The sequence below is a fragment of the Nannospalax galili genome, unplaced genomic scaffold (genome assembly GCF_000622305.1).
Source record: "Nannospalax galili isolate Female #2095 unplaced genomic scaffold, S.galili_v1.0 scaffold512, whole genome shotgun sequence".
NCBI classification, from domain to species: Eukaryota; Metazoa; Chordata; class Mammalia; order Rodentia; family Spalacidae; genus Nannospalax; species Nannospalax galili.
This window is the reverse complement of record NW_008331992.1, coordinates 2,241,239-2,261,566: the sequence shown is the minus strand read 5'-3', so window position 1 is coordinate 2,261,566 and position 20,328 is coordinate 2,241,239.

Here is a 20,328-nt window from a genome sequence, read left to right as displayed (position 1 = left end):
CTGAGTGGTCCTCAGTATTTCTAACTAATTTCTGAATTCATTCAGAAGTTTATCCATATCTTCCTTCAGTTCTTTGATTTCTTTGTGTGTTCTCTAGATTCACTGAATTCTTTTATTATGTTTATAACTGTTCATTTGAGTTCCATGTCCTGTGTTATCTCTAGGGGGTTCTCATTGTACTCCTCTACAGGACTACTGGTATTTGATGGGGATATGTTATTTTCATTTTTTATGTTACTTTTTTCTCTGTGATTTTGACATGTGAATTTTGTTTTTAGTTTCTGATTGCTGTGTGAGACTCAAGCTTCATATTTAGGTCTGATTCTTTTTGTCAATTTTATGTACATTTGTGGTTTACTTGTTGGGCATGAAAAGCTGGTTGGTCTAGGCTTCTGTTTCTCTCTTTTGATTTTATATTGGAGTGGCCATATTGCTTTTGTCTTCAGGAGTTCCCACAAAGGCCAAGTCAGATGAGGATGAGATGTTCTCAGGCTTTCTCCTATGGACTTGATCCCTCCAGGAAAGATGTTGTTCTCAGGAATTTTGGAGTTGATGTGGCCTGGGAGCAGGGCTCAGGAAAGATGCTGGTCTCGGGCAGCTGGTAGACATGCCACCAAGGAATTTAAAGGGTGGTGGGGATGGGAAAAGGACCCAAGGGCTCCTGGGGACTGCAGGGTGGAACTGGGTTGTTCTGGATGCAAAGAATCAGGGAGCAGTTGTGGCTCCTAGCTGAGAGGTCAACCCCGGTATCTAGGGTGCCAAGATGAGGAATGGGCCAGTATCCAGGCTAGGAGGAGAGATGGGACAGGGGACCTGAAAGGGTGAATGAGGTTGGGGGAGTTGGTGGGCACTGCTGGACTCACCCCGGAAGGAGGCTGGGGGGTTGTGCAGCCCAGGGAAGCAGAGGGAGGTGATGGTGGGACAAAGCCCAGAGGGTTCTTGGGGACCTCAAGAAGGAACTGGGTTTGTCTGGATGCAAAGGATCAGTAATTAGTGGTGGTTCTGGGCCGAGAGGTCAGTCCGAGTGTCTGAGATGCCAAGACAAGAATTGAGCCAGTACCCAGGCTAGGAAGAGAGATGGGGCAGGGGAGATGGAAGGGTGAATGAGGATAGGAGAAGGGGATTATTAAGGGAGAAATGGGAAAAATGGGAGCACCTTAACTGGAGAAACCATGATGGAGAGGTTAGACAATGCAAGAGATAAATAATACCTAGCTAGTTTTAAAAACCAGAGGGAACCATATAGGTCCAACAACCTACTGACAAATTATACATATCAGATCAAGAAATATATGTCTAGGCAAGGTTTCTCTGAGAACAATTGGTCTTTGCCCAAGCTTTATCTACATGGCACATGGTAATTAAAAGTACCAGACTAGTGGAACTACCATTCTTGGATGTTTAACAGCCATACTTTGAGGCCTATACTAATTTGGTCTGAGGGACTTAAAGGACAGATTTTGCTCCTTGCCCTCCTAGGTCAACTAGTTCCAGGAGACTATGAACATCTCTCATGATGTCCTGTAACTGTGGTGAGTCACCTGCCCTCTTGGTGAAGGAGGCTGAGGAGACCTCGCCAGAAGAACTTGAACCAGTGTCCAGTCTACAAAGAGGAGGGTCAATACATAGGAAACAATTCCTCCATGCTTCCAAGTGAAGCCAACCATGGCCAAGTAAGACCTCTGACTTATCTTCATTCACATAGGCAAAACTGGTAAAAGAAAGGAGCCAGGGGCTTCTTCCAAGTCCATGTGACCCCTGAGGAACAGGTCCTCAAATGACCTTAAGAGTAAAAATAAATTGTTATATCTGGGCCAACTTTATGGCCTTAAACACCCAAAAGGAAAGTATAACCAAAGAGCAAAGGGGCCAATATAATTTTTTAAGAGCCCATATGTATAGCTAAAGGCTACATAACAAGAGACAACGTCAGATAGGAGATACCTTCTTTTGAGTTGTCGGCCAGTTTGACCCAAGAGACTCCCAGATAGTAACCCAGCATAGAACTTGGAAAATGAACAGCAGACCCCAATCTTATCTAAAGGAATATTGACAACTGATTGCTGCTAGATGAGGAATAACTGACCTTCCTAAAACAAAGACCTCTAGATAGGCTGACTAGATTCACCAGATGGACAAGTATTGGGGAATGGCTGGGGTATGAACAACAGAGCAGACAGTAGCAGGGATATCAGAGTATAAGGGCTTTAGTAGGGGGGCCTATGGGAAGGTGCGATGTGGGAAGTGGGTGTATAGATGAATAAGATGGTTTGGGATGTTCTGTGTGATACACAAAAAAATCAACAAATTAAAAAAATGAATTACATTTGAGGAGGAAGCATAAACATTTCCATCATGTTAATTAGTAGAGGTGATAAACATTACCATTGAAATATATCCTATGACTTTATATCCATCCATAGGTGCAAGGATCTGAGTGCAACTGACTATGACTATTAATAATGAAATACATACAGATTAGAGATGCAGGCACTAACATCTAAGTGTTATTAGAATAAACAATGAGCCTTTCTGTAAGAAACAATATATTTTAAAATGAAATGGAGATCTTTTTTAAAGGTTAAAAACTCATTCAATTTTGTGTCTTACAGGGTTTATACTTAGTTCAATATTGTATAACTGTATTAATTCAACTGCAAACCTAAAAATTTTATAACCACTTTTGAAAGAGATGTATCTTTGCTCTGGAAATTGTTATTATGTTAAAGCTGTAATGAAATGCTTCTCCTAAAATATAAAAAAAAAGAGATTGACTCTCCCTTTCCCAGCAGCCATTGGTTTCCAATAGCTCCTCTGGTTAGGGTTTAGGTTTCTTACCCACTTCCCCACGTCTATGCTGCTGTTTTATCTGGACTGAGCTTACATGGGACTTGTACATGCTGTCACCACTACTCTGAATTCATATGAGTATCTGACCAACTGTTTGGAAAACTGTTTCCTTGTGGTCATCCACCTCCTCTGGCTTTTACAGTCTTTCTGCACCCCCACAAATAATCCCTGAGCCTTGGGAGGCAGAGAATTGATATAGGTGTCCTCTGCAGTCTTATTTTCTGCAGTTTGGCAAGTTGTAGCTTTCTGTGCTCATTAGCCGTATCACTCTTGGGTATGTACCCATAAACACTCTGTATCCTACTACAGAGATTCTTGTTTATTCATGTTCTTTGCTGTCTTTTTTTATAATAGTCAGGAAACAGAAACAACCTAGATATCCATCAACTGTTGAATGGATAAGGAAAGTATGATACATTTGCAAAAGGATAATATTCAGCTGTCAAAAATGAAATTATGAAATTTTCAGGTAAATGGATGGAACTGGACACAGTCATCCTGTGTGCGGTAACCCCAACCCAGAAAGACAAACTTCACATGTTCTCTCTCATAGATGGATGCTAGCTCTAAATTCTTAGATATACATGTTTAAGCATGTTTTTAAAGACTAGGATACTGACAACAAGTCCATTGATTTTTCTTCATCTTATATTGTCTTTTTTTGCCAGTATTACTGGGAATTATTTTTGCAGAATTCAAAATAATAGGCTAGTTTTTTTTTTCTTTTGAAGTTTTAAGGGTGCTTTTCCATGTCCTGCAAATTTAGTCAATCCCTCCATTTCTAGCTTCCATATATGAATTATTATTTTTTATTTCAGATAGTTTATCATGTACTTGGGCTTTTGTTCCTTTATCCTGTATTGCTTGCCAGCAATGATTCCTTTATTAAGTTTCTAAAGCTTTTGCCAAGGTGTTTGGAGCTCACCATTTCATGTAAAGTTTAGGAGCAGGCCACAGCTCTGTTGATATCAGACTGTGGGAGCATCCGCTGTTTTCACTGGCTCCCGCACATTATCACAGGGTTCCATTCACAGTTCTATCCTGTCTAAGACATCTACTCTTGTCTGTAAAAGTGCCCTCTTTCTGGTTCCTTAGGCCAGATGACAGGCCTGTTTCAGAGTGTCAGCCTGTTCCGTCTCTCACTGGGACTCTCAGGACAGTCTGTGAGTGAAAAGAGGAAATGTGTTTTGGTAATTCCTCACTGTGTACCCTTGGACAGGAGTGGTTCCTTTCCTAGGACATTCTTACTAGAGCCACGGGTTTCACTTTAGGGTTTTCCACACCTGTGACTCCATCTCTGTTGATGGAGTGGCACCTGTCCTGTGTCCACAGTGGGGAAGGCCCTGCAGCCTGAAAGGAAAGAAAAAAACAGAAAGACAAGGTTTTTAAAGTTCTCTTGTCTGAACACCACACATTTCCATTACTTCAGTGGCCGATTCTTTGTATCAACATAAGAAAATACAGTACAAAACATATAAAGAAAGAAATCCAAGAAAGTTTAAAAAATGTATGGTGTGGTTGGTCCTCGGGTACGACTGGGCTGAGTTTGTCTTGGTGTCATGATCTGTGTTTTCAGCTTCCTCAGGAGGTTGCTTTTCATAATTTGTTTAGCATTACAAATCTTCCACTCTCTTATAGTCTTAATCCATCTTGACGGTCACTGGAAGTCACAATTCTGGATTTAGGAACATCTCTTGAAGTAGCTGGAGACCAAGTATTCAAGCACTTGAGCCTGTGGGGCTATTTCCTGTTCAAACCACAACAGACATATTATACATGGCTTATACTGAAATAGCCTAGATAAACTAATTATATGCACATACATCTAAAAACATATATAAATACAGAGAAGGTTAAAATATGATAGAATGTTAAAAATAACAGTTCTGAATAAATATAGACTTCACTTTTACAAATTTTCACTAAATTTGAAAAGAGCTTTCAAAAACTTCAAAACCATCTTCCTATTAAAAGTCTTCTTTCTGGAGCTGGAGAGATAGCTTGTCAATCAAGATTGTGCACTTCTCCCGTAGCAGAACACGTTCGGTTCCCAGCACCTGTGTCCAGCAGCTCCCAACCACCTGTAACCGCAGCTCCAGGGCTCGGCAAGCACGTGCTCACATGCACCCGTTTGTGCTCAGACACACACACATACACATAATTGAAAATGAGAATAAGAGTAACCTTTCTAGAAATAATATTCTTTGTAATAAATTAGCTAAGTGTATTCATTTACAAATACTGTTTTGAAAGAGATTGACATCTTTACAACACGAATTTTCCAGGGCAATGAAAAAATTACAATTTTAATGTTATAATTCATTTTTCTAAGAGGGTCTGTTTCTGGAGCAATTCTTGCTATTTCTTTTGCATCACCAATGCAGAAGCCCACTGCTTTGTTACAAATGAAGGTGTTGGGGTCCTACAATCGATGCAGATATATAGGGTATATTTATTTTACATGTATCAAGTGTTCTTGAAGTGTTCATTATATTCATGTGCATAAAAACTGCATCAAAATAAGCAAAATAGCCATCCAGACAAGGACTGTGCCTGATTCCTGATAAGCTGTGATATTCTCTTCCAAACACAAAATTTCCCACAAAATCATATGCCTTCCATGAACACCAGTTTTCTGGGCATTGAGTTTGGACTGAGCATTGGTGAACTGAGTTTGTCTCAGTGGCTTCTCATTAAGATATTTGTTTCAGTGTCAGTGCAGAGGATGGGAAGAGTTCTTCATTCTTCCTGATGATGTGTGTTCCTTCCTATACACCATGATTTCTTGGGATCCGTGGAGTTTTGTAGCAAGATTTCACTCCAAACATGTTGGGTAGAAACATGTACTGTTTTAATGTCTATGCTGGTTAGTTTCTGTCAACTTGACACAGACTAGAGTCAGTTGGAAAGAAGGAACTTTAATTGAATAATTAACCAGAGCATACTGCCCTATGGCCATGTCTGTGGGGCATTTTCTTAACTGATGTAGGAGGGACCAGCCTTCTGTGAATGCCACAGTCCCTAGGCAGGTGGGCCTTGGCTATGGAAGAGAGCTGGGTGACCAAGCCAGGGGACGCTAGCCATAAACAGCATTCCTCTGTGGCCTCTGCTCAGCCCCTGACTCCAGGTTCTCTCTTGGGCTCCTGCACCGGCTTTTGTTGATAATAGACTGTAACGTGTAAAGTGAAATAATCCCTTTCCTTCCAACTTAGTTTTGGTCAGTGTTTTGCCACAGCAACAGAAAACAAATCAGCACTGAAACTGGTGCTTCAGAATTGAGGTGTTTCTGTGATGGACCTGAAAAAGATGTGTGTGTGTGTGTGTGTGTGTGTGTGTGTGTGTGTATGTACACGTGCATGCACCTGTGTACAACTGGTGAGAGTTGGTTCTCTCCTTCCACCCTCTTACCCAGTGAGTCATTTCAGAATTGAGGGGTTTCTGTGATGGACCTGAGAAAGATGTGTGTGTGTGTGTGTGTGTGTGTGTGTGTGTGTGTGTGTTTGTGTTTTAATGCTTTGGACTGCTTTATGAGAGAAAGGTGGAACATTTTGGAGCTTTGGGTGGGAAAAATCATCAAGTGCTCAGAGCTAATGAGTTTTGGTAATTTAAAAGGTAACACAGCGCTGTAGATGGATGATAGAGGCCTGGCTTATGGAGCTTTAGAGGGAAGTTTGAAAATCCATCCCAGATTGTATTGGGACTGTTCAGGTTTTGAATTAAAATCTGTGGCTTCTGGTCAGCTGGGGCTGAAGAATCAGCTGTGATTAACAAGAGAGCAGAATCACTAAAATGAAATCTTTGCTTACTGGGGCAATTGATGCTGGTTATCTGGGGCTAAAAAGTCAGCTGTGATTAGTAAGAGACTGGCATCATTGAGGTGAAATCATCTTGGAAGTATTTCCTCAAAGTCAACACATGAAAGTATGGTCCAGAAGGGTCCAAGGTGCATCTCAAACTGGTAGTGTTAAGAGTCTCCCATGTAGTACTGGTTTTGAAGGCAGGAAGGGGTCATGGAAAGCAGCTGAGACTTGGCACAGTGAGACAAAAGTTTGAGTCCCTGCAGAAAGGCCAGGAAGCTATTGCTGAAAATGCAGCCTCAGTTGCAGTGGACACCCAGGATTCTGGAGACACCAAGCCAAGGACAGCAGAAGGTGTGGCGTGGAGCCAGTCTAAGTACAGGAGGCAAGCTGTCTGTGATGCAGATGAGAGTCGGAAAAGTGAGATTCCCCACTTTTGGAGCCCAGAAGTTTGCAAATGAGTTCCAATTCTTGGACATTGAGCTATAGGACTGGGTTTGCACTGCTGGAATTTTGGGTTTGCTTTGATTTGATTGTAATTGTCTTCTGCCTTTTCCATGGTAGAAAAGCAGCCCATAGACGCCCACAGTTAAGAGACTTCAGAGTTTCAAAGAGGCTATAAAGTGATGCAATTTTTTAAAACTGTGTATCTTTTTAAAAGTTGGACTGTGTTTTATATCATGACATCGACATGAGTTCTTAGGGGCAATAAATTAAAAGGGTGTGGCTTCTAGTGATGAGTTTGTGTGACAAGTAGATAAGGGGTCAATTACGCTGGTTAGTTTTTGTCAACTTGACAAAACTAGAATCATCTAGGAAGAGGGAACCTCAACTATATACATTATCTAGATCTGCTTGACCTATGGTCACATCTGTGAGGCATTTTCTTGGTTGGTTATTGATGTGGGAGGATCCAGACCACTGCCGGCAGATGGCTGAGGCTGTATTAGCTGAGCATGCCAGGGGAAGCAGGCCAGTAAGCAGTGTTTCCCCGGATCCTTTGTTTCACATCCTGCTTCAGACTCCTGCTGAATCTCCTGCTCTGACTTCCCTTGATGATGGACTGTAAATTGCAAACTGAAATAAGCTTTTTCTTCCACAAGTTGATTTTGATCAGTGTTTAAACACAGCAACAAAAATCAAACTAGTAGTGTCTTTGGAACAAATGGTTTTGAGTGGGAGTATTTGTTAACTTATGCTTTGATTGAGTTCCTCTGATTGACAATTTTTACATATTTTTACAATTTTTATAATTTTTACAAGTTTTTACAATTTTTACAAATTTTTACAATTTTTGTCTGATGTTTTCACAGAAGGCTCCCTGCTTTTGATGATTCGACCTACAGACTTTTTATGATAATTTGTGAAAAAAAACCCACATTTTGTAGAAATGGCATTCTGAAGTTAGGTAGTGTAAATATTATATGAATTTTTGATTTATGGGTAGTATGTTGGGGCTAACTCCATTGTAATTTGAAGATTATATGTGAATTCACCCAATGTTGTTCCTATTTTCACAGAATACACGTTTAGAGGAGGAAATAGACAATAGCAATAGAGAAATAGGTCAATGGGATGATTTCAGTGATACATTAGGTTTTAATAATAATGAAAATAGAAATGTAAATGCTTCAGGTACAGGAAACACCCCCAAACACCTAAGAAAGACTTTATCCTTGAGAAGCCAATGAACATCCAGTTTGTTTGAGGTCAATGAACATGGGATGGAGGAAGGATCTGACTGTGGGAGTGTGCAATTGAAAACTTGTACGGGACTCCAGATATTTAACACTTTAAATTTAAACGTGAAATGTTGTATTTTGTTTTAAATGTGAAACAAGGCATACATATTTATACATTTGTATGATTGCCTGAAGGAAAATAGATGAAATTAGGAAAACCAAATATTAGGGACCAACTATAAACTTCTGTAATTAAGAATAGATGATGGTGGGACTAGAGAGATGGCTCAGCAGTTAAAAGCACTGACTGCTCTTGTAGAAGACCTGGGTTCAATTCCCAGCACCCACATGGCAGCTAACAACCTGTAACTCCAGTTCCAGGAGAATCTGACACCCTTTTCTGACCTCCAAGGACATTGTACAGCATAGGTGCACTTACATACATGCAGTCACTATATTTATACACATAAAATAAAAATATGAAATAAACTATTTTTACAAAGAATAGATGATGGTAATAGATAAAGTTGAAAGCTATGTCAAAGAAGGGATTTGGATAGATTGGGGACATATTTCTGAAACAGAATCAGAAAGACTGCCAAATATATTTAAATGACTTGTCCCTAACCTTGCAACCAAACAGTTAATCTAATCTTAACTTGTTTATAATGTAGAAAAGCTCCCTGAACTCTGTGTTACTCTTATGACCTAGGAATATGACCTTAATCTTTCATGATCCTTCCCTGCCCTTGGCCCAGAATAATATATGAATGTATGTGTGTATGTTTATATATCAAGTGCTGCAAAGAGCACTTATGTCATTGAACACAGTGAGGAAAATTGATAACTGTTTGTGGTTGTGCGTGTGCCTGGTTGTTGGTCTAGGTCAGTAGGGATCAGAAAGAATAAATTCTTCCCTGATATCATAAGGGCCTGAGTTTTGCTTCTCCAGATATATTGTTTCAATAAAGGGAAGAACAGCCCCCTTATTCGAGTGCATAGTTCCAGGAGAATTTTGAAGGAATGGGGGTTCTCAGAACAGTTTCTGTTCCTCTCTGCTGAAATGGATGCTAAGAGGCTGTCTTTATTCAAGCATGGTCAAAACATGGCATCATGTAGTAAATGCCACATTAAGAAACCTGGACATTGTCAAGTTCCGGCTTGAGTGCTTGGTTGGACAATTACACAATTTATTGCAAATGAAGAAGAGACTTTAGGGAGATGGGCTGTACGTATATGTGTGATATGCAAGCAGAGATGGCACTTGCGTGGTTGGAGATGCTGTGTTACCTTAGTCTCAGACCAGTCTGAGTTAGTCATTAGCAGTCAATAACAAGCAGAAGGTGAAGCTGTGAAACTGTGAAGAGAAAGTGAGCAGAGCCTTAGGACCTTCACGATTTGCAGAAAAAGGAGTAAGGGAGAAAGGGAAGCTGTGACTGTGAGTTAGAGAGAGGTCACCACATGATGCGACGACAACAGCTGGCAGTGTGAACACCAGGAAAGAAGAGGCAATTGATTGGGACCGGCATTGCAGAAAAACGAAATGGTGTCCTAAAGCTGTGCATTGTTCTATAGCAACGTAGAGGTTGTTTGAATCACAATATGAACTTGACATGAATTTCGGTGGAACGTTGGTAGAAGGTAGAAGACTGAATGGCAGAGCGGAAAGAAGGAAAGCATGGCTGGAGAGATGGCTCAGATATTAAGAGCCCTGGCTGTTTTTGCAGAAGACGGGGGTTTGACTCCAAGGACTTACATGGTGGCTAACAAGAGTATGTAACTCCAGTTCCAGAGGATCTGACACATCGTCTGTCCTCCGTAGTCATTGCACAGCACGGGTACACTTACATATATGCAGGCAATACACGCATACACAAAAAATAAAAGTAATAAATAAAATACTTTTCTAAAGAAGAAAGAAGGAAAGCGCTTGTTAATAAAGTGTATTCTACGTGATAAGAGGGTTGACAAAAAGTGGATGAAATTTTTGTAGATTTTTATGTTTGTTGTTCAGGAGATGATGGAATTACATCTCAGTGTGTACTAATTTGACAGGGATGGAGGGAAAGGGAGAGAAGGAGAAACAGAACAGTAAAAAGACAGAGAGAAGACATTACATTTAACAGCTACATGTCTGGGATTACATCACAAAATAATATTTGGACACTACTATAAAAGACAACACATGGCGAAAAAGTGGCATTCTAGAAGTTTAATCTGGAAAGACCAAAGAAGTAAAGAGAGGGGAGCAGGGGAAAGGAAAAATAAAAACATTAGACTGCTAAAATAATTCAATATGCAGCCCATGGAGTGCAGTCAGTGCTGCGTGCTGCTGACAGAAGGCTGACACACACTTGGAGGATCTGATGAGGGATGGATGAGTAGCTTATAGGTTTTATCTGGAGTTGGTGATGGAGAAAACAGAAAAACGGATTCTTAAATCATTTATAGTTATAAGCATGAGAACCCTGTAGAATAGTGGTACCACCGAGGGAAACTTAAAATGAAAATTGAGAAGAATGAATTTTGTATGGAGAAGAAATGTTCACATGGAATATACTTAACATGAGGGACAATAGTGAAAGGTGAGATGTGATGAAGAGATGGAAGATTCAGAGCCTCTCACCAGACATGATGACAGAGGTGTCAAATAGGATCTAAATCCTCCTGTTGTAGATCAACAGCAGTAATCATGAAAAATAAGCTTTCCTGTACCTCTATTTATTTCCCTTTTGCATTTGTTAGATGTATTAATATTCACTGAGTTCCTAATATTTTCTAAATCTTGTGTCTATTTTGTTGTAAGTTCAGGGGAAGGGGTAAGTGTAGTGAGACCAGCCTGGGCTCTCTAACTTTTGTAGCGAACAGCAGTCAGGAGAAATGCATCTATGGTTACATGAATACTTTGTTACATCTGTAATAAGAGCAGGTGAGTGGTCTATGGTACCATCAAAGCACATAGCTGGGTGCCTGTCTAGTCAGGATTGTCAGAAGAGGCCAGGAAACTGGAGGTCTGCTGAAGAAGAGATGGGAATCAGCGAGTTGCACAGAATGAAAACAGCATGGGATGTCCAAATGAGGAGGTGGCTGCTGTGCGTAGATCGGAAAATGTAAGGAGAAAAATGCTGAGCCCTGAACTGAAAGAAATACAGAGCTCAGGCTCTATGCCTAAATTTACAAGGAAGCAATGCATATCTCCACACAAACCCTCACAGGCATGAGGACCACAGACTCATTATGCATCAAGATAAAAGATATTATTTTCTTCTTCACATGATACCCTGATTAACGGCATTAAACTACTTTAGTCACTCATGTTACCCTAAACCCAGTTTACTTTTAGGTCTTTTTACTATCACATGCAATGCCTCTCAAAGGAAGCGGAATCTACTTGTGAATTCTTTTTCTTATGAAACTTTTCAGAGAACAGAAAATCAATCCTTTAGCTGAGTTTTTATAACATATTTCCAATCTCTAAAGTATTTTCAGTTACAATCTTTGTCATCTGGTGATCTTTATGTTCAAAGGGCATAGCGCGTAGCCTATGTCTATGAATGCCAACCAGTGCTAAAGGACCAACTGTGTTATGCAATGGCAGGGAAGGTTGGTGAAGGAACTTGTGGAATCTGATCAGTAGAAACAATGGCTTGAAGGCAAAATAGCAGGAAGTTGTTACAGCAGGAGATCCCGGTAATAATCACCTATTACAATCATCTAGGACCACATGAAACAAACACTGATTTACAAATACCGATTTTAATTAAGGTGTAGCATTGGAGGGATCTTGTTGGGGAGAAGGGTTCGGTGCCTGAAGAAGCCAAATGAGAGAAGGGAAAGAGGAGCGAAAACAACTAAGATTCATTGTATATAAATGTATGAAGGAAAAAGAATTTGGAGTAACATAACATTTCACAATATGGCTAGCCTTCAGTTCTACAGGCAGGGTACTAGGAATAGAGATCAGGGAAGAAAAGATATTGATATTTACACGTAGAAAGTTATGATTTAGATTTAAAGCAACAACTTCACTTGTGTTGATGAGATACCAAATTGAAGAGATGTAGCAATTATTCCTGAGGCACAGAAGGGTTAATGGATCATGTTGAAGGATTTAAATTCAAGTAACTTGGGATGCGTTTATTGTCAGTAAGAAAATGTAACCAGGGCAAAGGAGTTGGTATAGATTTTCTGATCTCAAAACATGGTAGTAATTAAGGGAGAGAAAGGTGGAGGATGCATTAGTTAGGGTCAGGTATCTCAGAGGAAGTGGCAGAGGCAAATATATGGGTCTCAGCTCTGCACAATAACTTTGAAAAGCAGAGAATATGCTCCTTTATTCTCACAGAGAATGAGATGAAGGAGAAACTCATTAAAGAGATAGTAATATAGTTTGAGCAATTGTTAAAATGTTACTAAGTAACTATATTGTGTTATCTATAGGCACAGAACTAGTATGTTGTATACAGATCTTTAAGAGATTTAGTATAGGAATCATTCTGTAGACCTATACCATGCTCTCTGACAGCTGGAGATCTGGGAAAATTGGGGACAGAATTAATTTTCAGTACAAGGCTGAACACAGGAGAGCAGAGCTTGTAACCTCTCCATGTAAGCCAAAGATCTGAGAACCAGTGATGGAAGGGTAGCAGCGACAAACTGGAGTTCAGAGGCTCACCAGCCTGGAGTTCTGAAACTCTGTACACAGAGGCTATGAAGAAGAGAATCTGCCCATCTTCCACCTTTCCATTCAATTCCAGCAACTTTGAAGAGATTGGATGAAGCTTCCCAGGTGCTGTGGTGGCTCGATCTTCCACTAAGGCTATTGACTCAGAGACTAGCCGTGTTCAGAAACACTATGGTAGATATATGTTCAGAAGTGCTTAAACAGTTATCTGGGCATATTTAATCCGGTCAGGTTGACTCATAAGTTTTACCATTCTACCCTGTTTTAAATAATAAACATAACATTCGAGGTTTTTTTCAGAGTATAACTACATACTTGAAACTTCACCACATTTTATTAGTCTGAAAATGAGCTGAGGTATCACCCACATAAACAAAAACAATGACATTCTTCAACAAAATTCACCATTTTTTTCTTACCTTTTTGTTGGTGATGATTGAGCCTAGGAGTGTAAAAATACTAAGCATTCACTTTGTCACTGAGCAATGCCCCAGTCTGCTTTTGTTTTTCAGATAAACTTGGCTTGGCTTTGAGAAACATCTACATTTAAGCTATATTTAAAATGTTATAACTTGGAATAATCTGTTTTTCTCTAAGAATATTTAAGGTCTTTTATTTCAAAGCCCTTAAGTGAGGCAAGCTGATGAAGTGAACTTTAAAAGACAAATATGCTGCAAATAAACGAAGATCTTCTAAGATGCTGTGTAGACAGTGAGACTACATTGAGGACATGTTGGGAGCAGGGTGTGCAGCTTCAAATACAGAATCATGGTGGGCATTAATCCTCCTGGAGCCTCCTGATTGTGAGACATCAGTAAGTTTAGCTGATTAAATTTTAGATGCATTGGGAGGATCCTGACATAGGAAGACTTCCTCCTTGATTGCTGCATACAGCTTTCATGGTATCAAAAGTGCTTGGGATTCAAACATTGTGCTGACATCAACACCAACTTGCTTAAAGTTGTGAGACTGAATATGAAAGCTTGATATGGAGAGAACATTTAGATTTCTAAGAGAAATTAAAAATAATGAAAGGGAAGTAAGTTTGCATCATTTTAGTAAAGAGTGTTAAAATTCAGTGACATAGACAGCTAATGGTTTTAACTAGACCCAGGAATAAGTCTTGGCACTTTTTTGGGGGAGGTCTGCTTGATAATGATATACTTAAGAAAGATTTTTCACATGGACTTATGTAGATATATTGTATGTATAAATTTTTGGTAGGTTTTTGATTAATATGATTCTCTCTTGATTTTTACAGTAGCTAGGCATTATTTATCTCACTTATATGTATAGCTGAAGACTACATAATAAGAAACAGTGTCAGACAGGAGAACTCTCCGTTTGAGTTGTTGGCCAAGGTAGTCTAAGAGGCTCCCAGAATTACAGACTAGGGCTACAGCCCCTGATTGCCTCCCTGAACATGAAAGTAAGACCCTATTGCTGAAGACAGGACGTGAATAAGATTTGGAGCAATGGAACTGGCACTGACTTGGAAGCCACCTCTGATGATGGCTAGCTCTCATAGCTTTGGAGAGTGCTACACAAGCTGCTAATGGAGAACATCAATTGATGGTTCAAGCCCAGTTTTAAGGCTTAATAAGCACATCAACCACCAGCACAGCAAAATATATTGGTATAGTAGTGGCACTTTTATCTTGAGGGTAATCAACAGCTACCTAATGGACTTAAAGCCCACTCAGTGGGAGGAAACTCATGTGTGGTACTGTAAACATACTCAAATACACATGACTGGAAAGGTCATAGATAGAGAAAACCCCAAGGCTATCACATTCCTAGCCAAACATAATTTTTACTATGTTTAAAATACCGATCCTTATATTTACAGACAAGCATCCTAGCCACTACTCATCAAAGAAGCTTCTTTTTCAACAGATAGAGATTATTACAGAGTTCCACAAGTGGTCATACACAGAGATTGTCTGTGACTTTCCCAAGCCTAAGTGACACATCTACAATGCAACCTCTACACCTCAGGCTCACAGAACATAGTGGAACAAGTGCTAGAGAGAATACTAATGCATCTCTCAACTCTCATCAGTCCAAGTCCCTCATGCAACATAGGGCCATGAACACAAACAACACAAATGACCAAGGCATAGAAAATAAGAGTCTACAGAGTGTGAGTCCTTGGGCACAACTCCTACATCAAACACCATCTACCCAAGGCTCAGGGACTATTGTGGAAGAGGGGGCAGAAAGATTTTAAGATCCAGGGAGGAGCTGCAGGACCTGGAAATATAGTTCTACAGGCTCCTGGGACCCTGCTCATCTGAACCTACAGTAATGGTGTCAGCATGCACAAGACCCATGTAAACTCAAGCAGAAATAAAACCCACCACAAAACTGGAAATAAGTGGGAGGCCCCAATCTTAGCTGAAGAACTATTGTCAGCTGATTACTGCTGGGTGAGGAAGAGCTGATTTTCTTAAATGGAGGGACTCTAGATAGGCTGATTAGACCTCAGCAGAAGAACTTGCACTGAAGGACGTCAGGGGACACTAACTTGACTGAATAGGCCTTAACACAAATGAGAGAATGCATAAATTTCAGTAGGGCCTGTGGGAGCGTGCCAGTGGGGAAGGGGGTATAAAGAAGGTTAAGATGTTCTGTATGAAATACACAAAAGTTCAATAAAAATTTACAAAAGAAGAGATTTTTCAGGAGGCCTCCTTTTCATATGGCAAGATGTATTCACGTAGGCTTTGTTGTATAGTTTAAGACATTCTAGGGTAACCTTAGATCCTTCCAATACAGAAGAGTGGTTGAGGATTATAGATCTGTTCAAAAAGGCAAACATGGAAAGGTCATAAAATTATATAGAATGCACTGGTTTGAGTAGCTAGAGCACTCTATGGATTCTGCTATGGATAAGTAGACACATCTTTTCTCCTCTATCACCAGTGCCAGGCAGCATTGTGTGACAAATAAATGCTGTGCTTGTCCAGAAGCATTTATTTGTCCAGTTCTTCAGAGCAAATGTAACATGACAGCTAATGATAGCTAGTAATAATTCTGTAACCGAAACCTCTAGCTTTGGATTCTGTCTGTATCACATAGCACCTGAGCGATCTCGCAGGCGTTATCGAATTGCTCTGAGCACCACTTTCTCATTTCAAAAGGAGATAAGATCTATTATATAGGGTTAGTGATGGAATTAATGCATCGGTATTAATATTCAATGTCTTCCACTTAGAACAGTGTCTGGTGGAGATCATGTACAACAGTCTTTTGCCATCATTATGTTAAAGAGAAGATTTACAGGCTGAGCCCCTGGGCTTTGAACAGAGCCTCCTCCTGCCGCAACTCCAGCTTTTGCAGTGGATCTCTTACAATTTTCTTCTTGTTGTAAACATTTTATGCTTTAATTCAAGTGCACTTGTCTCACAGTTTGTATCTCAGGCTGTTTCTGTTTTATCTTTTCAGACCATTGTCACTAGTATCAGAGTTCGCCTCTGGCTTCTGTCTCTTTTGATTCCCATTATGGTTTGAGTGTTAATGTTTCTTAAATTTTTATGTATTGGAACGTAATTTCCAATGAGAAAATATCTCCAATCTAGATTAGAATCTAGGGCCTTGGAGAGGGGAAACTCGCTCATGAATGGAAGTTACACCCTCTTAATGGGACCAAAAGTGAGAAGTCAATGTCTGTGATGAGAGTGCCATCACCAGGCACCAAATCTGCTGGAGACTTGCTGTTACATTTCCCAGCCTTAAGAGTGGTAAGAAATAAGTATTTTCTCATTGTAATATACAAGTTTATCGCATTCTTGTTATAGGAGCCCAGGAGGCATTTCCTCGTCCAGGAGCTATTCTAGGATCCGTGGCACATCTTGGTTTTCCCCACTGTGTAATGTGTCCACTTCAGATGCGTTGGACACGTGGCTCTCAGCTAATCCAATAAGCAAATTGTTAATGAGACTAGGTGGGGGCTAAGGAGGTACTCTTTATGAGATCACAATTGTCTTGTCAGAGCTAGAAGTCCTTCTTCCCTTGTTGATAAATGTCACATCTCTAGGAAAAGGAGTTAAGTGAGTTGCAGATTTAATGTATTTGTGTTGGGGGGATTTTGTGTTCTATTAAGGCTTATACTGCGTTAATAGGGTCTAGTCTCAGGCCTCTCACAGGTAAGTAGGCAGGTGTAGTCCTGATGCACAAGTAACATAATGTCAAAGCACTCAATTCCACAACCAGATGGCCTAGGTGCTGAGATGGCCTTCTTAGTTCTGCTGAGTGACCTTAGGCAGCTTATCTAAGCAGTTAGTTTTTTGTTGTTGTTTTTTAAAATCTCGTCTGTAAAATGATGTTTATATTTTTCATATAGAGTTATTCCAGGGTGAAATGATTTCGTGTATGCGAATTAGAACAAGGCCTAGATTTTTGCCTGATTTACTGTGCTATTAAAGAAATGCAATATTAGAATTGCCAGCCTTGGGTGACTTTCAGGGATTAGATAGGGAACATCATGGCAACTGAAGAAGCTTGTAGGTAGATTCAGTGTGCTGCCTACTCCAGATGACAGGAAGAAATGACACGATGGTGACTCCAAATGCGGCGAAATGCTGAGTATCAGGTTGACCTTCGTGGTGACACCGCAGCTGAGGGCATTCACCTGTCATTCATTTTAATGAGATCATGCATCACTTGTATTACAAATGGTCCATTTGTAACCAAATGTTGGCTAAAAATACCTATCTGGAATATTTAGTGCATGACACTGATGCAAGTCTCTCAATGAAAGTCAAATCATGGATTTGACAAGCAGAGCTAAGTCAGTGCCTAGATCTTCTTGCCAGTTCCAGAATATGTGCTATTCCTTACTGGCTGGTTTTTCTAGGGCATCTACACTTGAATGATCTGTTTTGCCATCTCCACCTAGCCTGGCACTGTATCCATTCTACTCCTCTCCTTCCAGTGGGTATGCATACTTTTGACATTTATTGTATCCATTAAAATATCTGTGAAGAGTTTACAATATGTGAACTTTAGTAAAGCCAAATGGAAGAAAATAACAGGTATTTTCCAACCTGTTTCTGGAAGGTGCCTAAGTGCCTCCTCAACTGTTTGTCCATTTTCATCATCAGGTAAAAAAATGTGTGTTTTATAACACATACAGTAAAACTAGCTACACTTTCATTTTAATTAGAAATGAGTTCCTCAACCGCAAATGTAAAATCTTCATTTTTCTACCTGAGTCCCTAACACAGTATCTAACACATTTCTTGGGTATTCTTTAGTCCTAAGTTTCGGTGGTCTCTGGGTTTATTTGGGGGAACCAATATAAATGGGACTGAACACCATCTTCCTATGGAGGAATGGTTCTACTGGTCAGTATTGTGGGTCTCTGTCATCATATCACCAGTCTGTACACATTTGACTCCTTAACCCTAACTGGGAAATCATTTCTTCCATTCCTTGGTCATTTCTGTTGTCTGCTGAACTCTCCATTAAGCTGTGTTACTTCAGACATGGTTGTCAAGTGCCGTCTTCTCAGAGTTTTGGAGGAAAGAGCTGTTATTTCTTGTCCAGTGTCAAATGTTCCTGTACATATAGTCTTGAAAATCGCTGTCTGTTTGGATACTGTGTAGCATCGTATGTGCATCATATGTGCATCGTATGTGCAATTCTGATTTGCCTTCGGTTTTCAGCTGTTTGTCTTCTTTGGTGATACTGGTTTTAGAACAATTCTGTTTGTTGATCTCAGACTATTTTCCAGAGGTTGACTTCTGTTTGTCTTCAGCAGTTTTAGAGTATGTTGGAAAGAAGCACTCACCTTCACACACACACACACACACACACACACACACACAAGCAAGGTTAAATTTCACATCTTTGGTCTCTTCATATCACAAGTAGATGTGAATGTGTGACAGGAGGATAAAAAATAAGCTTTGGTCAGACTCGTGAAGTTTTGTGCAAACACAGAGAAATGCAGTGGCAAGCTGGGTTGGAGGAGGTGATTGGGAAATCTCTTTTGTTTCCTTGTGTTATCTTGGACAATCAGCCGACATCCTCAAATATCAGTTTAAAAATGTGTAAGTAACAAGAAGGAAAAACCCAGGGATTTTTCTTATTTACCTTGTATGTCAGAGAACTGTTGTAAGGAGTTATCAAAGTACTAGATACAATATTTCATGAGGACTTTAAGAAAGTGGGATAAAGGAAGAGTAATTATGGTCAGCATGACTTACCTCAGTGTTAATGTCAGCAGTAAATAATAAAATCATTCCCAAAGCTGTCTTCTAGACAAACATTTTTAAAAACAGTTTTCCACTTGCCTGTGAGAATCAGTATTATCCATGTGTTTCAGTGAACTGGAAGAGAATCATTTACCAAGGGGCTCATCATACATCTCCTACCTCCTACATTAAAACATTGGCTAAAGGTACTAAACCAGACAGATCCACTACTTAAAATATGTATTTTCTTGGAAAACATTACCTCCTTTCCTCACCCATAGCACAGTAACATCGTCCTTTTGTGCACTCGAGGACTAGAGGACGCATACCAGCACTGGAAGCAGTGCCTCGCACACGCACCATCTCATTGGGCATGCACTACCTCTCATTTTCACTTCAGATTCCACTGCCTATGAGCACTTCTCTGTCCATTTATCTCTGAAAGCCTTCCTGCTGGATCCTTACTTCTCTTATGCTCCAGCATTGTGTGGGGAGAAAGATGGGTCCAACTGAATCCAGGCACTGACTAACTGGGAGCAGAACTTGTTAGTCCATTTCATTGACAGACACTGCCTGGTATATAGCCTACACTCCAACAGCATTTTAGTTAAGTGAACTAATGCATCATAATGTTTTTAGCTAAGGGGCGGAGAAGATTGTGTAAATATTTTACAGATTTCACTGACATACAAATTGCAATTGAAGATTCTGTTATCAATTCACTTTTGCCCTGACATGCAGTTGGTTGTTGCACAGTCGCGTTTCCTTTTCTTTATTTGCTCCAGTGTCACTTCACTGCTATTGGTTCTTAGGTTTCCCAGCATTTGCCATGTTTCCCAATTTTCTATCATGTTGAAGTTTCATTTCCTCATTTTCTCTTCTTATTGATGTTGACTAAAATGTATACAATTGCTAACAGTCGCCTTTACACTGTCATCACTGCTTCCTAGCCTGTTACATACAAATTGAATATAAAATGCTGAACTTTATCATTTTGCTTGGGTCTCTAGGTTTTGAGCAACTTTGAAATTTTGCAACTGTGGTTTTATCAAAAGCAATTTTATAAGTATGTTTTCCAATGATGTACTTAGGGAAAAATCATGAGATTTGTATGG